The 21253-nt window shown below is 47.8% G+C and overlaps 1 pseudogene; it reads right to left on the reverse strand.

Moving 5' to 3' along the window:
- Positions 1–2358: 2358 nt before the first annotated feature.
- Positions 2359–20921, reverse strand: LOC116982295 (annotated as a pseudogene).
- Between the last annotated feature and the right edge of the window lie 332 nt (positions 20922–21253).

A 21253-nucleotide genomic window follows, 5' to 3' on the forward strand; every position in this document is an offset into this window, starting at 1 on the left:
GGAGGAAGAATTCACACAAAACATCCTTTTGTATTTCAAAGCAGATCAGATCAGATGGCACAATGGGCTAAGTGTTCGGCTGGCAACCGGAAGGTAGCCGGTTCAAATTCCCGCTTGGAGTGCATACTGTCGTTGTGTCCTTGGGCAAGACACTTCACCAACCTTTGCCTGTGTGTGAATGTGTGTGAATGTGTGTGAGTGATTGGTGGTGGTCGGAGGGGCGTAGGCGCAGATTGGCAGCCACGCATCCGTCAGTCTGCCCCAGGGCAGCTGTGGCTACAGAAGTAGCTTACCACCACCGAGTGTGACGGAGGAGTGAATGAATAATGCGATGTAAAGCGCCTTGAGTATTAGAAAGGCGCTATATAATCCCATCCATTATTATTATTATTATTATTTCATCAAAAGACCTCATATTTACCTTAATTAAAGTGCTTTCCTGGCCTTTTTTGTAAAAATGTTTGAATCACAGCATAAAAATGTATTGTTCTGGCAATGATAGATTCAATACTTAGCCTGGCTAAATCTACAAGTCATTCCTGAGACACTGTAGAGCTTAAGTAATTTTTATCAGCTTGAGGTTGCTAAATTACCGCTCTGCAGAAGCTACAGTGGCTGGGATTGTTAATAGTATTCTTAAGCTAACACAAACATTTGGAAACAGGTCACCAAGCCTATACTCTGTTAACAAGTTCAACAGATCTAATGTTTTAACAGTGCATTTACAAAAATCACCCTCCCACTAACATTCATACTCACACACACCCACTTACCCCCAGACACACCCACGTACACACACATACCCGCACACACACACACCCACACACACCCACACGAACACCACCCACACACACCCACACACACACACACCCACACACACACACTAACACACCACCACCACTCACTCACCCACACACACACTGACACACACACACACTGACACACCCACACACTGACACACACACATACCTAAGCACAGAGACACACATACACAGGCTCTCTCACTCACACACACACACACACACACACTGTGATCACCCTCAAGGCATATTAACAAAGATCCACGCACACACAATCGGGCCACTGATCAACGCATCTCCACAGGGCCTGGCTAGGAGAAAGGGAAAGATGGAGAGAGAGAGAGGGAGAGAGGGAGAGGGCAGAGAGCGAGAGGAGACGAGAGAGAGAGAGAGAGAGAGGGAGAGGGGGAGAAGGGGGAAAGAGGAAGTTAAAGGGGGAGGGAGAAAAAGAGAAAGGGTGAGAGAGAGAGAGAGAGAGGTAGAGAGAATAGAGAGGGGAGACGAGTGAGAGGGGGGAGAGAGAGAGAGAATAGTGGAGAGAGAGAGGAGAAGATAGAGGGGAGAAAGAGGGGGAGAGATAGAGAGAGGGGATAGAGGGAGAGGGGGGAGAGGGAGAGAGTGGGGAGAGGGGAGAGAGGAAAGGGGAGAAGGACAAGGAGGGGAGAGAGGGGGAGAGATAGAGAGGGGGGGAGAGGAGAGAGAGGGAGAGTAGAGCGAGAGAGTGGGAGGGAGAGAGAGAGAGGGGGAGAGAGACGGGGAGAGAGGTAGAGTGAGAGGATGGAGAGAGAACCGGGAGAGATGAAGAGAAAGAGGGAGAGAGAGAGAGGGGAGAGAGAGGGGGAGAGGGGGAGAGAGAGGGGGGGGGAGAGAGAGGGGGAGAGAGAGAGGGGAGAGACAGGGGATAGAGAGAGGGGGGGGGGAGGGGGGGAGAATGCGAGGGGGGAGGGGGGGGGGGGAGGGGGGAGGGAGAGGGGGGGGAGAGAGGGGGGGGGGAGAGGGGGGGAGGAGGAGAGAGAGGGGGGGAGAGAGGGGGGGGGGAGGGGGGAGAGAGGGGGGGAGAGAGAGGGGGGAAGAGAGGGGGGGAAGAGAGTGGGGAAGAGGGGGGGGGAGAGGGGGGGGGAGAGGGGGGGGAGAGAGGGGGGGGAGAGGGGGGAGAGAGAGGGGGGAGAGGACGGGGGGAGAGAGAGGGGGGGGACGAGAGAGGGGTGGAGAGAGAGGGGGGAGAAGAGAGGGCCTGAGAGAGGGGGGGGAGAGGGGGGACAAGAGAGAGGGGGGAGAGGAGAGGGTGGGAGATTCTGAGAGAGGGGGGGGAGAGAGGGGGGGAGAGAGCGGGGGGGGAGAGAGCGAGGGGGGAGAGAGGAGAGGGGGGAGAGAGAGGGGGGGAGAGAGAGGGAGAGAGGGAGAGAGAGAGGGGGGAGGGAGAGAGAGGGAGGGAGAGGGAGGGGGGGAGAGAGTGGGGAACCGCTGTACTTCCCATCAGCAACAACAGGTAACATGATGCACGGAGCTCCCAGGACTTGACGCAACCTCCATTAAAAATACTCTTCAATCACATCGATTCCCAACACAATGACTTTAATAACATTAGAATAACATGAACAGATTTTGCCGGGACATCGCGGGTGCTGGTCAATCACCTCGCACAGAAATATTTTAAATACAATGCAGAATGATACAAATTAAAACACATTTTGTGTCTCAAACCTGCGATAAATAAATGACATCAACCAACACATCCAACATTTCAATTTACAAACTCACCTGCTGCTTATACTTGGAACAACACTTTAAACGTTGCAAACTCCAGTGTCAGCATTTTACTGATCACCCGTTCAAGAAATCTCACAGGAATAAAGTGAAAGCTGCAGGGACCAGCAGTTTGATAGCCCAGACTTGTCCACACAAAGTATCATCATAAAGGGGGAAATACAGCAAGGGCCAATATTAATACTGTTGACAAAATAAATAATTACACAAAGTCATTCAAAAGGTAAGAATTGAAATAATATAAAATGAAATAATATAAAGGAAATGATAACTGTAAATTGGTGACCTTTCTCTGTGTTACTGTCCAACACAGGCTCTCAGGTGAACAGTGAAAGCTGCTGAGTCTTTAAACACATTCCCGCACACGGGGCACGTTTCAAGGCAGGTGTGAGCTTTCTGCTGACGGAGATAAGAAAAGCTCTTCCCACAGTCAGGACATTTGTACGGCCTCTCTCCGGTGTGGGTCCGCTGGTGTTGTGGAGGGTCCCTGCCTGAGCAAAGCCCTTCCCACAATCAGGACATGTGTACGGCCTCTCTCCGGTGTGGGTCCGCTGGTGTACGTGGAGGTTCCCTGAGTGTACAAAGCCCTTCCCACAGTCAGGACATTTGTACGGCCTCTCTCCGGTGTGGGTCCGCTGGTGTAGTTGGAGGTTCCCTGAGTGTACAAAGCCCTTCCCACAGTCAGGACATTTGTACGGCCTCTCTCCGGTGTGGGTCCGCTGGTGTATGTGGAGGTGCCCTGCCGTGCTACAAGCCCTTCCCACAGTCGAGGACATTTGTACGGCCCTCTCTCCGGTGTGGGTCTGCTGGTTGTTCCGTGGAGGGTCCCTGAGTGTACAAAGCCCTTCCCACAGTCAGGACATTTGTATGGCCTCTCTCCGGTGTGGGTCCGCTGGTGTAGTTGGAGGGTCCCTGCCCGTGCAAAGCCCTTCCCACAGTCAGGACATTTGTACGGCCTCTCTCCGGTGTGGGTCCGCTGGTGTACGTGGAGGTGCGCTACCTGCATGAAACACTTCCCACAGTCAGGACATTTGTACGGCCTCTCTCCGGTGTGGGTCCGCTTGGTAGTGGAGGTGCCCTGAGTGTACAAAGCCCTTCCCACAGTCAGGACACTTGTACGGCCTCTCTCCGGTGTGGGTCGCGGTTGTACGTGGAGGTGCTCCGCTCGCGTGAAACACTTCCCACAGTCAGGACATTTGTACGGCCTCTCTCCGGTGTGGGTCCGCTGGTGTTTTGTGGAGGTTCCCTGCCTGCGTGAAACACTTCCCACCGTCAGGACATTCATGCCGTATCTCACTATTCGTCCTTGAATAACACCTGATTTTCCCAATTCCGTCAGATGGGGTGAACGGCCTCTGCCCCACGTTGACGGTGTGAATCAGTGTTCACTCTGGAGGAAGAAGGTTGTCCCAGCTGATGTTGGTCTGGGGGCTTCAGGATGCCTTCTTAAGTGCCTTGTGAGGAACTCCACTGTGCTAAATGCAACAGTGCAGTGAGGGCAGGGATGGCAGTCTCCTTGCATCACTCCATCTACCACTGGAGAAGGAAACAGAAATGATCACTTTCAGCAAAGAATCCATGCTCTGATTTGGAAGACAGATTAGTAAATGCTTCCGTGTTAATGGAGCTGCTCGGAGATGTTAAATGAATAATTTACAGGCGTGTCTGGTGAAAGATTGTGGGAGGAGGGAGTTATCAATCACCAGATGATTCAGATAAAGACTCAAGGGAGATGGAATCTGTCTTTGATATCCCCCAATGAACAAGGTACACGTCAATAAGTTATTTACAATTCTTCTAACCCAGTGTGATAACTGGTTTGTTAAAATGGCCAAATGAAAAGCAAAGTGCAGATGTCAAATAACATCGTGAGCTGGGAGTTGCTGAGGATGACAGCAGGGTAAAGGGGCTGCCTGCATCTTTGTAAATGCTCAGTGATTCAGCGTGAGTTGCTCCAAGGATGTTTTGTATAAAATCAGTGGATCCACGATGTTTTTGTGCTTCTGACACCAGTGACATCATTCAGAGAGAGAGAGCGCGGAGACGAGAGCGAGCTAGGAGAGCGGAAGAAGGAGAGAGAGAGAGAGGAGAGAGAGAAGCGAGAGAGAGAGGAAAGGGAGGAAGCGAAATAATCCCCTGGTCAAAGGGTCCCGGTCAGTTTGTTCCCGGAGCGGGAGCTGTTCCTGGGTCACCCTACGGCGGGGAGTAAGCTACAGGGACGAACTGCCGCATAGCTCCCCCCCCCCCTTCACCCCTTCACCCCCTCGCCATCCACTCCCCACCCCACGCCACCCCCCCACACAACTTGCCCCCCGCAACACAGGAGCAGCGGGAGAGTCGCTGCATCCAGCGCCAGAGCCCGGGTTCCATCCTGACTACGAGTGCTGTCTGTACACAGTTTGTACCTGCGTGGGTTTTCTCCGGGTGCTCTGGTTTCCTCCCACACTCCACGTTTACAGGTTCATTGAATTTGTCCCCAGTGTGTGTAGTATAGTGCTAGTGCGTACGGGCATCGCTTCGATGGGCCGAAGGGCCTGTTTCCGTGCTGTATCTCTAAAGCTGCGCTACCACAGAAACCCGCTAAATAGCCGCCGTACAGAATGTGTTCAGAGCTTGCTGCGGGCCTGGATAAAATCTCGTGACGGGCCGGATGTGGCCCGCGGGCCATAGTTTGGAGAGCCCTGCTTTAGAGAATGAGGGTTCCCCTCTCCCATCATAGATGAGGCCCTCACTCGTGTTTCCTCGGTACCCCACAGCTCTGCCCTTCCTCCCCCTCTCCCTATTCGCAACAGAGACAGAGTCCCGCTAGTCCTTACCTTTCACCCCATCAGCCCTCACATACAACACATAATCCTGCCATATTTACGCCAGCTCCAACAGTATCCCACCACTAGTCACGTCTTCCCATCTCCACCCCTTTCCACCTTCCAGCAGAAAACCGTTCCCTCCGCAACTCGCCTGGTTAACTGGTCCCTTCCCACCCAAACCACCCCCTCCCCAGGTACCTTCCCCTGCAGGAGATGCAACATTTACCCCTATACCTCCTCCCTTGAATCTGTCCAGGCACCCCAACAGTCCTTTCAGATTAGGCAAAGGTTCACTTGCACCTCCTCCAACCTCATCTACTGTCTCCGTTGTTCAGATGTGGACTTTTTTACATCGGCGAGACCAAACATACACGGGGCGATCGTTTAGCTGAACACCTTCACTCAGTCTGCCTGAATTTAACTGATCTCCTGGTTGCTAAACACTTTAATTCTCCTTCCCATTCCCACACTGACCTTTCTGTCCTAGGTCTCCTCCATTGTCAGAGTGAGGTTAAACACAAATTGGAGGAACAGCATCTCATATTTCTCTTGGGCAACTTACAGCCCAGTGGTATGAATATTGATTTCTCTAACTTCAAGTAACCCCGGCATTCCCTCTCCCTCTATCCCTCCCCCACCCAAGTCGCACCAGCTTCTCGTTTTCACCCAACAAACAGCAAACAATGGCCTGTTTCCTTACTTTTTTGCACATCTTTCATTCATTGTTCTTTATCTCTCTACATCATTGTCTATATCTCTCGTTTCCCTTTTCCCTAACTAGTCTGAAGAAGGGTCTGGACCCAAAACGTCACCCATTCCTTCTCTCCACAGATACTGCCTGTCCCATTGAGTTACACCAGATTTTGTGTCTATCTTCGGACATCTGCAGTTCCTTCCCACACAATTAAAGTTTGCCTGCAGTTCCCCGATTTGTGCAGAATCCTCACTCACATTTTGGGTCTTGGTTTGACATCCACATTGTGGTCCATGTGATTCCCAGCTCCTTGGCATATTCATCACCGTACCACACCAGCAACTCGCAGTGAGGAGGAACCGGCTTGCAGGTCCTGTAGTAAATGTTGCCCCGGTGCTGGAAGGCAACAAGGTTCTGTTCCTCCTCATTTCTGGCACAGTTGACAAATCTGGAACACAACAAGCAGAGATAGAGGGGACAACAGTCGCTTACAATTATAAGTGAACACAGAATGTAAAGTCTATTAATAAAGTCTGTAGAATGACAGATGTCCCCAGCCATGGCCCAAATCCAACCTTAAATATCAAACACCCTTAGTCAGCTCTCTGCTGAAGGAAACTTGAAGGTAGATAAAAATGCTGGAGAAACTCAGCGGGTGAAGCAGCATCTATGGAGCGAGGGAAATAGGCCATGTTTTTGGGCCGAAACCCTTCTTCAGACTGATGTGAGGGTGGGGGGGCGGGAAGAAGAAAGGAAGAGGTGGAGCCAGTGGGCTGAGGGAGAGCTGAGAAGGGGAGGTGAAAGTAAGAACTACCTGAAATTGGAGAAGTCAATGTTCAAACCGCTGGGGTGTAAACTGCCCAAACAAAATATGAGTTGCTTCTCCTCCAATTTGCGGTGGTCCTCACTCTGGCCGTGGAGGAGGCCCAGGACAGAAAGGTCGGATTGGGAATGGGAGGGGGAGTTGAAGTGCTGAGCCATCGGGAGATATGGTTGGTTAGTGCGAACGGAGCGGAGGCGTTGGGCGAAGCGATCGCCAAGCTTACGCTTGGTCTCACCGATGTAGAGCAGCTGACACCTAGAGCAGCGGATGCAATAGATGAGGTTGGAGGAGGTGCAGGTGAACCTCTGCTACACCTGGAAAGACTGTTTAGGTCCGTGAATGGAGTCAAGGGGGGAGGTAAAGCAACAAGTGTAGCATTTCTTGCGGTTGCAAGGGAAAGTGCCAGGAGAGGGGGTGGTTCGGGTGGGAAGGGACGATTTGACCAGGGAGTTACGGAGGGAGCGGTCTCTGCAGAAAGCAGGCAGGGGAGGAGATGGGAAGATGTGGCGAGTGGTGGGGTCACGTTGGAGGTGGTGAATATGACGGAGGATTATTTGTTGTATGTGACGGCTGGTAGGGTGGAAGGAAGGCATGTGACGTGAGTGATTACTCAGGGTACGCAGTCAGTCGGCTTTTTAATAAAAACTTAAACCGCGCATGCGCAGATTGTTCTCTCCGTAAAAATAAAAAATAAAAGTAAAGACAGTAACAATTCAATTTGCCCAAGGCTTCCAAGTCTCCTTTATTCTGAATTACTGAATGGGTGGGGGGTGAAGGGTGATGGCAGGTGGAGAGATGGTGGGGAAAACAGGAGCAGCGGTGCTGGCTCCAAGGGCCGAATGGCCTACTCCTGCACCTATTGTCTATTGTCACACTGGGACAAGTTGAATCAGTTCTCATAGAAACATAGAAAATAGGTGCAGGAGTAGGCCATTCGGCCCTTCGAGCCTGCGCCGCCATTCGATATGATCATGACTGATCATCCAACTCAATATTCCATCCCTGCCTTCTCTCCATCCCCCGATCCCTTTAGCCAGAAGGGCCACATCGAACTCCCTCTTAAATATAGCCAATGAACTGGCCTCAACTACCTTCTATGGCAGAGAATTCCAGAGATTCACCACTCTCTGTGTAAAAAATGATTTTCTCATCTCGGTCCTAAAATACTTCCCTCTTATCCTTAAACTGCGGCCCCTAGTTTTGGACATCCCCAACATCGGGAACAATCTTCCTGCATCTAGCCTGTCCAAGACCTTAGGAATTTTGTAAGTTTCTATACGATCCCCCTTCAATCTTCTAAATTCTAGCGAGTACAAGCCAAGTCTATACAGTCTTTCTTCATATGAAAGTCCTGCCATCCCAGGAATCAGTCTGGTGAACCTTCTCTGTACTCCCTCTATGGCAAGAATGTCTTTCCTCAGATTAGGAGACCAAAACTGTACGCAATACTCCAGGTGTGGTCTCATCAAGGCCCTGTACAACTGCAGTAGAACCTCCCTGCTCCTATACTCAAATCCTTTTGCTATGAAAGCTAACATACCATTTGCTTTCTTCACTGCCTGCTGCACCTGCTTGCCTACTTTCAAGACTGGTGTACCATGACACCCAGGTCTCGTTGCATCTCCCCTTTTCCTAATCGGCCACCATTCAGATAATAGTCTACTTTCCTGTATTTGCCACCAAAGTGGATAACCTCACATTTATCCACATTATACTGCATCTGCCATGCATTTGCCCACTCACCCAACCTATCCAAGTCACCTTGCAGCCTCCTAGCATCCTCCTCACAGCTAACACTGTCCCCCAGCTTCGTGTCATCCGCAAACTTGGAGATGTTGCATTCAATTCTCTCATCCAGACCATTAATATATATTGTAAATAGCTGGGGTTCCAGCACTGAGCCTTGCGGTACCCCACTTGTCACTGCCTGCCATTCTGTAAAGGACCCGTTTACTCCTACTTTTTGCTTCCTGTCTGCCAGCCAGTTCTCTATCCACATCAATACTGAACCCCCAATACCATGTGCTTTAAGTTTGTATACTAATCTCTTATGTGGGACCTTGTCGAAAGCCTTCAGAAAGTCCAGATATAACGCATCCACTGGTTCTCCCTTATCCACTCTACTAGTTACATCCTCGAAAAATTCTATAAGATTCGTCAGACATGATTTACCTTTCATAAATCCATGCTGACTTTGTGCAATGATTTCACTACTTTCCAAATGTGCTGCTATCCCATCTTTAATAACTGACTCCAGAATTTTCCCCACCACCGATGTTAGACTAACTGGTCTGTAATTCCCCGTTTTCTCTCTCCCTCCCTTTTTAAAAAGTGGGGTTACATTAGCTACCCTCCAGTCCTCTGGAACTACTCTAGAATCTAAAGAGTTTTGAAAAATTATCACTAATGCATCCACTATTTCTGCAGCTACTTCCTTAAGTACTCTGGGATGCAACTTATCTGGTCTTGGGGATTTATCGGCCTTTAATCCATTCAATGTGCCTAACACCACTTCCCGGCTAACCTGGATTTCACTCAGTTCCTCCATCTCATTTAACCCCCGGTCCCTTGCTATTTCCAGCAGATTATTTATGTCTTCCTTAGTGAAGACAGAACCAAAGTAGTTATTCAATTGGTCTGCCATGTCCTTGTTCCCCATGATCAATTCGCCTGTTTCTGACTGCAAGGGACCGACATTTGTTTTAACTAATCTTTTCTTCTTCACATATCTATAAAAACATATGCAGTCAGTTTTTATGTTCCCTGCCAGTTTTCTTTCTTAATCTATTTTCCCTTTCCTAAATAAACCTTTTGTCCCCCTCTGCTGGACTCTGAATTTCTCCCAGTCCTCTGATATGCTGCTTGTTCTGGCTAATTTGTACGCTTCATCTTTTGTTTTGATACTATCCCTGATTTCCCTTGTTATCCACGGATGCACTACCTTCCCTGATTTATTCTTTTGCCAAACTGGGATGAACAATTGTTGTAGTTCATCCATGCAGTTTTTAAATGCTTTCCATTGCATATCCACCGTTAACCCTTTAAGAATCATTTGCCAGTCTATCTTGGCCAATTCACGTCTCATACCCTCAAAGTCACCTTTCTTTAAGTTCAGGACTCAACACTTGTTCAAGGGACCAATTGGGGCGAATGTTCCTTTCACAGTGTGTGGAGGGTCTGTGCCAGGGGTTAAAGTTGTGGGGAGGGCAGGAGCGTTGAGAAGGAGGGGGTCGGGAATAATGCCAGTAACTCACTCACTCACCGCTGCTGCGGCGCTCCGGACGCAGAGCTACCGCATTGTAGTCGGGGATAGAAGCCGCTCGGGGAGCTGCGAGCAGCCGCCGGGACCCTACAGCAGAACTGGCCGCCACTTCAGCTCCTTCTGCCGGCCCGCTCACCTCTAGCAGTACTCTCCGTCTGAACATCTCTCACCTGCCGCTCACCGACTTTGCTCATGTCAGCCGCTTCAGCAAATCCTTAAATCCCCACAGCCGAGTAACCTCAATCATGCTGTCGGAATTGAAGGATTTGTGGGAAGCGGCTGACATGAGTGAGGCCGGCGAGCGGCAGGGGAGAGGTTTTTAGACGGAGAGATGCCAGAGGTGAGCGGGGGCTGACAGAAGGCGCTGAGGTGGCGGCCGGTTCCACTGTCCGGCCCGGCGGCCGCTCACACCCACCCGAGCTGCTTCCCTCCCCGGCCTCAATGCGGTGGCTCCGTGCAAGGAGCGTCGCAAGTGGCATGATCCCGACCCCCCTCCTTCACAACATTCGTGCCCTCCCTGCAACATTACCCCGGGGCAGACTCCCCAAACGCTGTGAAAGGAGCTCTCTCACCACCCCCACTCCCCGGGAAATACGGTATTTAAAAACATAAAGAACCAAGAAATGTACTTACCACATTATCCGTACACAAACTCCATTCTTCTCTCTTTGTTTCATAAGATACACTTAAGATAATTGCAATCCGTATTTGAAAACCCCGCCAAGGAACTAGCGCTGCGCATGCGTAGTCCAGCAAAGTTAGAATTTCTGCTGCCTTCAGCCCCGCTTGTCATTGACGGCTTGAAGCAGCGCTGACGTCACGTGGGCTGCACAGACCTTCACGTGTTGCAAGTGATGCGGATGAAAGGCACGGAGAATGATGCCGACCTAAGAGATCGATCTCTTAAATATGCATAATTCCCCCATGCCTTTACTGTTTATATTTAGTAATTACCAGTTTATGATTTTAGTCAGGGTCGGCAGTGCCTACGTTGCCCACACTGACGGCACGTGCCTGGTGGAAGGTGAGGACAAGGGGGACTATGCCCTTGTTACGAGTGGGGGGGAGGGGAATGAGAGCAGAGTTACGGGGTGTAGAAGAGACCCTGGTGAGAGCCTCATCTATAATCGAAGAGGGGACCCCCGTTCCCTAAAGAATGAGGACATCTCTGCTGCCCTGGTTTGGAACACGTCATCCTGGGTGCAGATGCGGCGTAGATGGAGGAATTGGGAGTAGGTGATGGAGTCCTTACAGGAAGCAGGGTGGGTAGAAGTGTAATCCAGGTAGCCAGGTGTCAGTGGGTTTATAGAAACATAGAAAATAGGTGCAGGAGTAGACCATTCGGCCCTTCGAGCCTGCACCGCCATTCAATATGATCATTGCTGATCATCCAACTCAGTATCCTGTACCTGCCTTCTCTCCATACCCCCTGATCCCTTTAGCCACAAGGGCCACATCTAACTCCCTCTTAAACATAGCCAATGAACTGGCCTCAACTACTTTCTGTGGCAGAGAATTCCACAGATTCACCACTCTCAATAGATCCCCCCTCAATCTTCTAAATTCTAGCGAGTACAAGCCGAGTCTATCCAGTCCTTCTTCATATGAAAGTCCTGACATCCCAGGAATCAGTCTGGTGAACCTTCTCTGTACTCCCACTATGGCAAGAATGTCTTTCCTCAGATTAGGAGACCAAAACTGTACACAATACTCCAGGTGTGGTCTCGCCAAGGCCCTGTACAACTGCAGAAGAAACTCCCTGCTCCAATGCTCAAATCCTTTTGCTATGAAAACATACCATTCGCTTTCTTCACTGCCTGCTGCACCTGCATGCCTACTTTCAATGACTAGTCTACCATGACCACCAGGTCTCGTTGCATCTCCCCTTTTCCTAATCGGCCACCATTCAAATAGTCTACTTTCCTGTTTTTGCCACCATAGTGGGTAACCTCACATTCATCCACATTATACTGCATCTGCCATGCATTTGCCCACTCACCCAACCTATCCAAGTCACCTTGCAGCCTCCTAGCATCCTCCTCACAGCTAACACTGCCCCCCAGCTTCGTGTCATCTGCAAACTTGGAGATGTTGCATTCAATTCCCTCGTCCAAATAATAATATATATTGCAAATAGCTTGGGTTCCTGCACTGAGCCTTGCGGTACCCCACTAGTCACTCCCTGCCATTCTGAAAATGACCCGTTTACTCCTACTCTTTGCTTCCTGTCTGCCAGCCAGTTCTCTATCCACATCAATACTGAACCCCCATACCATGTGCTTTAAGTTTGTATACTAATCTCTTATGTGAGACCTTGTCGAAAGCCTTCAGAAAGTCCAGATATAACACATCCACTGGTTCTCCCTTATCCACTCTACTAGTTACATCCTCGAAAAATTCTATAAGATTCGTCAGACATGATTTACCTTTCATAAATCCATGCTGACTTTGTCCAATGATTTCACCACTTTCCAAATGTGCTGCTATCCCATCTTTAATAACTGACTCTAGCATTTTCCCCACTACTGCTGTTAGACTAACTGGTCTGTAATTCCCCATTTTCTCTCTCCCTCCCTTTATAAAAAGTAGGGTTACATTAGCTACCCTCCAATCCTCAGGACTGCTCCAGAATCTAAAGAGTTTTGAAAAATTATCACTAATATTTCTACTATTTCTGGGGCTACTTCCTTAAGTACTCTGGGATGCAGCCTATCTGGCCCTGGGGATTTATCGGCCTTTAATCCATTCAATTTATCTAACACCACTTCCCGACTAACCTGATTTCACTCAGTCATTTGACCCCTGGTCCCCTACTATTTCCGGCAGATTATTTATGTCTTCCTTAGTGAAGACAGAACCAAAGTAGTTATGCAATTGGTCTGCCATGTCCTTGTTCCCCGTGATCAATTCACCTGTTTCTGACTGCAAGGGACCTACATTTGTTTTAACTAATCTTTTTCTCTTCACATATCTATAAAAACGTTTGTAGATGTTGGTCCATTGTCGTCTATCTGCGATGGAGATAGTGAGGTCAAGAAATGGTACGGAGATGTCGGAAATGGTCGAGGTGAATTTGAGTGCCAGATGGAAGTTAGTGGTGAAATGGATGAAGTCAGTGAGTTCTGAATAGGTGCAGGAGGTAGCACCAATGCAGTCGTCGATGTAGCAGAGGTAGAGTTCGGGGATAGGGCCACGGTTCGTCTTGAACAAGGATTGTTCGACGTACCCTACAAAGAGGCAGCATAGCTGGGGCCCCATGCGCGTGCCCATAGCTACGCCTTGGATTTGGAGGAAATGGGAGGAGTCAAACGAAAAGTTGTTGAGGGTAAGGACCAGCTCCGCTAGGCGAAGGAGAGTATCAGTAGACGGGGATTAGTTGGTTCTGCGGTCGAGGAAGAAACGGAGGGCTTTAAGACCCTCCTGGTGGGAGATGGAGGTGTAGAGTGATTGGACATCCATGGTGAAGATGAGGGGATGGGGGCCTGGAAAACGGAAGTCATGGAGAAGACCAAGAGCCTGTGAAGCGTCTTGAACATAGGTAGGGAGGGATTTGACCAGGGGGGGATAGGATGGAGTCGAGGTATGTGGAAATAAGTTCAGTGGGACACGAACTGGCAGAAACAAGCCAGGACAGTCAGGATTGTGGATTTTGTGGAGAAGGTAAAATCGGGCCGTGCGGGGCTGGGGAACGATGAGGTTGGAGGCTTGGGAGGGCAGGGAGCCGGAAGTGATGAAGCCAGTGACAGTGTTTGAGATAATGGCCTGGTGCTCGTCTGTGAGGTCATGGTCCAGGGGTAAGTAGGAGGAGGTGTCTGAGAGTTGGCGCCTGGCCTCAGGCTGGTAGAGATCAGCGGGCCAGACTACCACGGCACCTCCCTTGTCGGCGGGAAGGAAACTTGAACTTTGTTTCTCTTCCCACAGATGCAGCCTGACCTAAGCAGTATTTCCAGTATTTTCTGTTTTTATGCTAACCTAGTATTACTGTTGTTGTTATTGTATTATTGATGACTTTCTATTTATCTGCATGTTATTGTGTTAACAGACTTGTTAAGCTGCAGGAAGTTAGAATTTCATTGTGTAACAATTCAACACTGTTGACCTGACTCTCTGGAAAGTTTAGTTTCAGGAGATGCCGGCTGTGTTATTTACAGGGAGACAAAGACGGAGCAGCTGTGATGTAGCGTGGTGTGAAGTGAGTTATTCTTCCCTTAGAATACTGGTTTCATGGAGATACCACAGAGTTTAACATCAAGACCTGATTTTAAACTGTGGCATCAGTCTCCCAGCAACAGATCAAGACATGACAGGCTGAATATTTGATGCAAAGTTTTGCAGCATCAGGTGACATTCCAGGAGCATGAGGCTTGAGATAGGAGTTGTGGGTCATGGAGTGATCCATGGAGAAAGGCTGGTTGAGGCAGAGAAGGCATCTCCCAGATAGAGTGCTGATTCATTCTGGATAATGAGGAAAATGGAACATTTCCTTTCCCCCAGTCCCATATTTCCCATTTATCCGCCCTTTCCCCTCACTTGCCTGGATTTGTCCCGCCCCACCTCCCTTTTCCAGCTTTATTCCCTTATACTCCATCAGTCTGGGAAAAGTCCCACCCGAAACGTTGTGTGTCGATTCCCTGCACAGATGCTGCCTGACCCACTGAGATCCTCTAACACTTTGCTTTTAGTCCAAGATTCCAGCATCTGCAGTCTCTTGTGTCTCCTTATTTAAATAACCCAGTTATTGCTTATAATTATGATCAGCATTAGTCTTTCCTCACCTCATCCAGTTCGATTTAGATTCATCCTGTGCATCAATGTATTCAGTGTCATTGTTTGTCTTACTGATCTATAAAAAGATATTTAGTAAAAAAACACATTGATAAAGAAAACAAAGGTGAAGCTTCCACAGTTGCCAGTATTATGCCTTCAACTAACGACCACTTAACCTATTTTACTTGATTACACGTTTATATCAGAGAACTCGAACATTCCTGCGAATGAAATCACACGACAAAGAAACTCTAAGAATATAATAAACATTTTGCACAATTTCAAGCTTTGTCGGCTTGTAATAGGTTCTTTAATTTTGATAATGTCACTGTTCTAATGATTTCATACTGGTCAGAAATGTTCAATGCATTCTCAAACAAGGAGGTCAGACATCAGGGTGAAAGAGGAAGGAAGGAGATGGAGCAACTGATTCAGCTCAGAGATTGGGTGAAGGAGAGGATGCCAGTCTGAGCAGTGAAGTGAGAATCACTGTTTTTCAGTTAGCTTTGAACTGTTTCAGTAAGAAACTTTATGTTTATGTACAATGTTTACATATTCTGTTGTGCTGCAGCCAGTAAGAATTTCAATGTTCTAACTGGGACAACTATCTTCTTCTACACTATTACTAAAACTCTCACCCTGACCACTTCCGGTCTGCGTTGTACACAAGGTACCAATATCGCTAGGATTTTAAGCCACCCTTACTCGCCGTCCACTTCTGCTCCAAGCGCACCAAGTTTTGTTCCGATCGGTGAAATATTAGGAACGTTTTTGGTCTGTTATTCACCAGGACGGCAGCGCCCCTTCGGCTCCGCTATCAATCACCGGCCACGAGAATAAAGGCTGAAGGAGGCGGGGCTGTGTTCTCTGTTCTGCGAGCGGGGGGCTGTGTTCTATGAGCGGGGGCCCACACCGCCCCCTCCCATCTACACCCCCTCCCCATCCCACACAACCCCCCCCACACCCTCCCTCCCCTACACCAGCCCACCCCTACAGCCCCCCTCCCTCCCCTACACCCACTCCCCCCTACCACACACCACCCCCTCCCAAATACACCCCTTTCCACATGCGCCCCCTCTCCTACCCTCACCTACCCCCATGAAGCCGTCCCCCTCCCCCGGCAACAGAACGCTCCCGTCGTTGAGTTGGGGAACAGGTGAGTGACGGAATATTGTGTTGGGGGACCAGACCTCCCAACGGGCCCCATTTAGTCTAGTATGACAATAAAACTCTCTTGACTTGATGACTCTGATTAGACTGCAAAATAATTCAACTACAAACAATTTGTAATAAAAACAGAGCATTCAGGAGATACCCAGCAAGTCAGGCAGCATCTGTGCAGGATAAAACACAGCTCACATTTCAGGATGATCTTTCAGCAACAAATATTATCAAACCTGCTGAGTATTTTCCATGATTAACTATTGGAGTCACTTACCATCCATGAATACCCACTGACAACAGCTTCTTCTTCATTTGAAACCTCTCCTTCATAGGGTCCAAAATGAACGCCCCTGGGAATAACCTTCCCTTCATTCCAAACGCCAAGACCAGCTTTACGAATTTTGGACGTGGCAACGCAGAGACTCTCTGGAAGAGTTAAACGTGCTCTATCTGGGTGATTGGAATCAACGACAGTGTCCTTCATAAAGACTGGTGGGCCATGCACAGGGCATTCTTCAGTAAAAAAATTCTCGCAGGCTTCACAAACTGAAACAGAAATTGCAAAATTAAGAACTAATCAGGGTGTTGGCATTATTGAAAGTGGCTGGACTTTGTACCGAAAATGCTCAATGATCCACAAAATATGTTATCTTTTTAGAAGTATCTCAGAATATAATACTACCATGATGCAGATGCTGTGCAGAAGTTTACTCTTCTGAGGAAGCATTCAAAATGTGAGAGGTTAATAGTGGCCAATCTGTAAAGAATCCCTTCATGATGTTTGTCTGTCACCATGAATTTCTTGTGGGTAAGATGCCGCTATTTAATTCCAAATGGCAGCTGTGTTGAACTGTCTGGGCATTGATAAACATCAAGAGAAAAATCATGACCAGAGTATCATTTTAAATTTAGTAATAACAAGCATGATGTAATGCAGAGAGTATGTTTCACGGTAACATGGGTACATGGTGTCAACTCCACGAAATGTGTGTTGAAGGATAAAAGTCTATTATGTGAACTAATGAAGCATTTGTAACCAGGCAGATGAATTAAGACCATAGACATAGACAATAGGTGCAGGAGTAGGCCATTTGGCCCTTCGATACATTCAATGTGATCAAGGGTGATCATCCACAATCACTACCCCGTTCCTGCCTTCTCCCCGTATCCCTTGACTCCGCTGGCCCTCAGAACTCTATTTAACTCTCGCTTGAATGCATCCAGTGAATCGCCCGCCACTGCCTTCTGAGCAAGAGAATTCCATAAATTCACAACTCTGGATGAAAACGTTTTTCCTCATCTCAGTTTTAAATAGCCTACCCCTTGTTCTTAAACTGTGGCCGCTGGTTCAGGACTCCCCAAACATTCTCCAATTAGGAGAGCAAAACGGCACACAATACTCCGGGTGTGGTCTCACCAGGGACCTGTATAACTGCAGAAGGATCTCTTTGCCACTATACTCAAACGCTCTCGGCAGGAAACATGTTCCCGATGTTCGGGGAGTCCAGAACCAGGTTAAGAATAAGGTGTAGGCCATTTAAAATGGAGATGAGGAAATACCATTTAGACAATAAACAATAGGTGCAGGAGTAGGCCATTCGGCCCTTCGAACTAGCACCGCTATTCAATGTGATCATGGCTGATCATCCCAATCAGTACCCCCGTTCCTGCCTTCTCCCCATATCCCCTGACTCTGCTATTTTTAAGAGCCCTATCTACCTCTCTCTTGAAAGCATCCAGAGAACCTGCCTCCACCGCCCTCTGAAGCAAAGAATTCGACAGACTCACAACTCTCTGTGAGAAAAAGTGTTTCCTCGTCTCCGTTCTAAATGCCTTACTCCTTATTCTTAAACTGTGGCCCCTGGTTCTGGACTCCCCCAACATCGGGAACATGTTTCCTGCCTCTAGCGTGTCCAAGCCCTTAACAATCTTATATGTTTCAATGAGAATCCCTCTCATCGTTCTAAACTCCAGAGTGTACAAGCCCAACTGCTCCATTCTCTTAACATATGACAGTCCTGCCATCCCAGGGATTAACCTTGTAAACCTACACTGCACTCCCTCAATAGCAAGAAAGTCCTTCCTCAAATTAGGGGACCAAAACTGCACGCAATACTCCAGGTGTAGTCTCACTAGGGCTCTGTACAACTGCAGAAGGACCTCTTTGCTCCTATATTCGATTCCTCTTGTTATAAAGGCCAACATGCCATACGCTTTCTTCACTTCCTGCTATACCTGCATGCTTACTTTCATAGAGTGATGTACAAGAACCCCCAGATCCCGTTGTACTTCCCCTTTTCCCAACTTGATGCCATTTAGATAGTAATCTGCCTTTATGTTTTTGTTACCAAAGTGGATAGCTTCACATTTATCCGCATTAAACTTATCACCCAGTGAGCTGTGAATCTGGAATTCTCTGCCTCAGAAGGCAGTGGTGGCCGAGTCTCTGGATGCTCTCAAGAGAGTTAGATAAAACTCTTAAAGATAGCGGACTCAAGGGATATGGGGAGAAGGCAGGAATGGGGCACAGATTGTGGATGATCAGCTATGATCACAGTGAATGGCAGTGCTGGCTCGAAGGGCCGAATGGCCTACTCCTGCACATATTGTCTATTGTTATGAAGGTCAACAAGCTATTAGCTTTCTTCATTGCCTGCTGTACCTGCATACTTACTTTCAGTGACTAGTGTACAAAAAGACCCAGGTCTCTTTGAACTTCCCCTTTTCCTGACACTTTTCCTAATCTGACAACATTCAGATAATAATCTGCCTTCTTCTTCTTGCAACCAAAGTGGATAACCTCACATTTATCCACATTAAACTGCATCTGCCATGTACCTGCCCACTCACCCACCTTATCCAAGTCATCTTGCAGCCTCACAGCTTCCTCTTCACAGTTCACATTGCCACCCAGCTTTGCGTCATCTGCAAATTTGCTAAAGCCCCTATCCCACTGTACGAGGTAATTCACGAGTTCTCCTGAGTTTTCCCCTGATTCGAACTCGGAGAATGTCCGTAGCGGGTCCGTAGGAGTTCGTGGATGTCTCATAGCGGCTTGGAATGCTAACGGTAGGTGTAAAAAGTAATACTTTTTTTCACTACGAGTATTTTTTTACTCGTGGATATTTTTTACAGGGATGAAAAAAGGTCATGAGTTACCGGAAGACCTGAGTACCTACCGTTACCATTACGAGCCGCTACGAGACATCCACAAATTCCTACGGACCCGCTACGGACATTTGCTATGAGAATGCAGGGTGACATGGACAGGTTGGGGGAGTGGGCAGATGCATGGCAGATGAAGTTTAATGTGGATAAATGTGAGGTTATCCACTTTGGTAGCAAAAACAGGAAGGCAGATTACTATCTAAATGGTGTCAAGTTTGGAAAGGGGGAAGTACAACGGGATCTGGGGGTCCTTGTACATCAGTCTATGAAAGTAAGCATGCAGGTACAGCAGGCAGTGAAGAAAGCGAATGGCCGTTATAACAAGAGGAATCGAATATAGGAGCAAAGAGGTCCTTCTGCAGTTGAACAGAGCCCTAGTGAGACCACACCTGGAATATTGTGTGCAGTTTTGGTCCCCTAATTTGAGGAAGGACATTCTTGCTATTGAGGGAGCCCAGCATAGGCTTATAAGGCTAAATTCCAGGGGTGGCAGGACTGTCATATGCCGAGAGAATGGAGTAGCTGGGCTTGTACACTCTGGAGTTTAGAAGGATGAAAGAGAATCTCATTGAAACATAAAAGATTGTTAAGGGTTTGGACACGCTAGAGGCAGGAAACATGTTCCCGATGTTGGGAGAGTCCAGAACCAGAGGCCATAGTTTAAGAATAAGGGGTAAGCCATTTAGTACGGATATTGACTTCTCCAATTTCAGGAAGTCCTTGCATTCTCCCTCTTTCCCCTCCGCTTCCTAGCTCACCCACTGCCCACTGTCTCCGCCTCTTTCTTTCTTCTTTCCCCCCCCCCCCCCCCCCCCCCCCCACCCCCCCCCCACATCAGTCTGAAAGCTCTCGACCCGAACGTCATCGATTCCTTCGCTCCATACATGCTGCCTCACCCACTGAGTTTCTCCAACGTTTTTATCTATAAGAATTTGATTAATATTTTGGTGATATAGTTGGTCATTCTGATCATAGCCCTATATTAATAATCCTCAAAGCAACTCTTACTTTCACATGCTTTATAATGGCCCAAAGTATCCAGCAAAGAGCCTTACCTAAATTGGGCATGAACCACACTTTCTTCAAACAGTCACTGCCAGTTTACTGGGGAATCAATGTCAGATTCCAATGTCTGTCAAAATTCCAGAAGTTAACAACAATTATTTGTGATTAATGTTAAAAGAAAAATTAGTTCATGAGTGAATACAAGTCTGTGCTCTTGAACCAAAGCCTGCATTGTTCCACCATTGCCCTGGCTACCAATGCACCGTGCCATCACTACAATGCTCCTAATGAAATATGGTTGCTCTGAAGAAATAGATTGGTTACTTTGGACGTACAAAGGTAATCGTCATCACGGAGCTCCCCTTCTTCTGTGTAAAGTATTCTCTCCTTATTTCGTAAATTATAACTTATTTTTTCTGTTTCTTTGGTAATTTCCTCGCTTGCAGATCCCGAAGTCTTTCTGGTGGAGACAACTGGAAAAATAAAGCCAAAAATAAACCTAATTACATTGTTTCAAGTCAGATAAGTGGTTGATCTGTAAAATATGGAAGTTAGTTATATAATATGCAACATGTTCTATGAATTGAATTTAAATGACATGGTGGTAGTCAGATGGTCATTATCTCATCTCAATTATTTACTGTAATGCACAGGATTTACTCATTTTGAGTTTCACTTTTATAAACAGAATTACCTGTTGCTCTTTTGATTCTTTTAACCAACACTGTGCCTTCCTTTGTTTCTTCAGTGGCTCCTCCCAAATCTCTTTTGTCCTCCCCTGTATATGACGTGACCTGTGATGAGACATTTTGTTGAAACTGTGATTCATAAGGACACAAATAAATAGTTTCTACTTCTTGATTATTTATTCCATCGCATTATTAACTGAGATACTCAACTCAACTACTAATAAAAGCAGTAACTGCCTTGTGTGCAATATTTCAGTGAGCTCTCACCTATCATACTGTACTCTGAAATGAAGTTTGATATTGTCAG

Source organism: Amblyraja radiata, chromosome 16 (genome assembly GCF_010909765.2).
Source record: "Amblyraja radiata isolate CabotCenter1 chromosome 16, sAmbRad1.1.pri, whole genome shotgun sequence".
Classification (NCBI taxonomy): domain Eukaryota; kingdom Metazoa; phylum Chordata; class Chondrichthyes; order Rajiformes; family Rajidae; genus Amblyraja; species Amblyraja radiata.